This window comes from Aotus nancymaae, unplaced genomic scaffold (assembly GCF_030222135.1).
Source record: "Aotus nancymaae isolate 86718 unplaced genomic scaffold, 86718_ANA_hifiasm-v0.15.2.pri h1tg000048l, whole genome shotgun sequence".
NCBI classification, from domain to species: Eukaryota; Metazoa; Chordata; class Mammalia; order Primates; family Aotidae; genus Aotus; species Aotus nancymaae.
Window position 1 is genome coordinate 10225231 of NW_026988462.1, and position 1575 is coordinate 10226805.

The 1575-nt window shown below is 37.4% G+C and overlaps 1 pseudogene; it reads right to left on the minus strand.

Moving 5' to 3' along the window:
- Positions 1 to 352: 352 nt before the first annotated feature.
- Positions 353 to 1095, minus strand: LOC105719970 (small ribosomal subunit protein eS6-like; annotated as a pseudogene).
- Positions 1096 to 1575: the final 480 nt, after the last annotated feature.

Consider the following 1575-nt stretch of genomic DNA (forward strand, 5'->3'; position numbering starts at 1 on the left):
TATTTACATCAGATAAAGGTGTCAGCTATTTGTATTTCAGTCCAATTTAAGATCTCAGGTACAGGGTATTTGTTAATTAGACATTTTGTCTCTTCTTAAAATTCATATTTGAAATGTAAGAAATTTAAGGCAATGTTTTCATTGCTTATGTGTGTCTTCACCATATTTCATGACACTTTGGAAAGAATATCAATATATACATTGTATTACACATGCCATCTGTCAAGATGTAGAAAATATGACCACAAACCATCATAACAGTTATGGGTAAAATTCTTAGTATCTATTTCTTTTCTTTTTACTTTTTTGAGTCTTCTGATCTTACTTATTTGTTACTCAAAAAATCTTATTTCTAACTGGATTCAGATTTAGAAGTAGAAGCTCTCAGAGAGGAAAGTCTACTTCTCTGTGCAATTTGTTCCTGCGCTTCTCTTTAGCTTCCTTCATTGTGTTGGTCAAAAATTTAGCATATTCTGCAGCCTCTTCCTTAATGTTCTTAGTACGCTGCTTCTTCAGAGCAATACGCCGCTGTTTGTGCTACAGGACACGTGGAGTAACAAGATGCTGAATCTTGGGTGCTTTGGTCCTCGGTTTCTTACCTTCTTTGTTTAAGGGTTTTCTTACAACATACTGGTGGACATCATCTTCTTTAGAGAGATTGAAAAGTTTGTAGTTTCTGCTAGGTCTTATGGGCCCCAGTCAACTAGGCACCGAGGCATCAGTCAGTCCAGGAATATCCTTCTCTCCTTTTTTAACAATAACCAAGTTGAGAAAACTCAGATTGGCATCCACAATGCAACCACGAACTGATTTTCTCTTTCTTTCCCCAGTTCTCCTTGGTCTGTAATAGGAATACCCCTTACTCAGTAGCAGGCAGACACGACCATGGGTCAAGACACTCTGTTTCATGGGGAAACCTTGTTTGTTGTTTCCACCACTGATTCAGACCACATAATCCTTCCATTCTTCACCCAGAGCATCAGCAGCAACTTCTGTGGCCATATGCTTCTCATAAAAAGTACGAAGGTTGCGTTCATTGTCCACTTCAATGAGTTTCTGACAGCCAGTGACTGGGAAGGAGATGTTCAGCTTCATCTTGAAGCACCTGAATGCCTCTGAGGCGCCACAGAAAAGACTTCTTTTTGTTTTCTTACAATTTTTTTTTTATTTTGAGATTGGAGTGAGTTAAATGGGCTGCACAACCCCTTCTTGATGGCAAGCAATTTTCTTCCTACTCTACCTAATAAGACTCACACTAAACATATATTTTATATATTAATTTTTCTGTATTTTTTTAAATTTGTTTTTTGGAGATTGAGAGCAGTAACTAATAGTTAAGCAACTCTTTTGATTAAAATTCTCATTTTCTTCCATTAGTACTTATCACTGGAAATGCTAACTCTCTCTCTCTAGCTATATCTTTATAAATCTCCCCACAGTCAGTGACACAGTTGCTAAAGTTTGCCAAAATTTTTCCAAACACAGACCCTAGACCTTTCTAAACAAGGGCCTGGGGTCCTCTTCTCCTAAAGAGCTTTACTTCCAATCATTTAGCCTTCACTGCAAATATTGCCA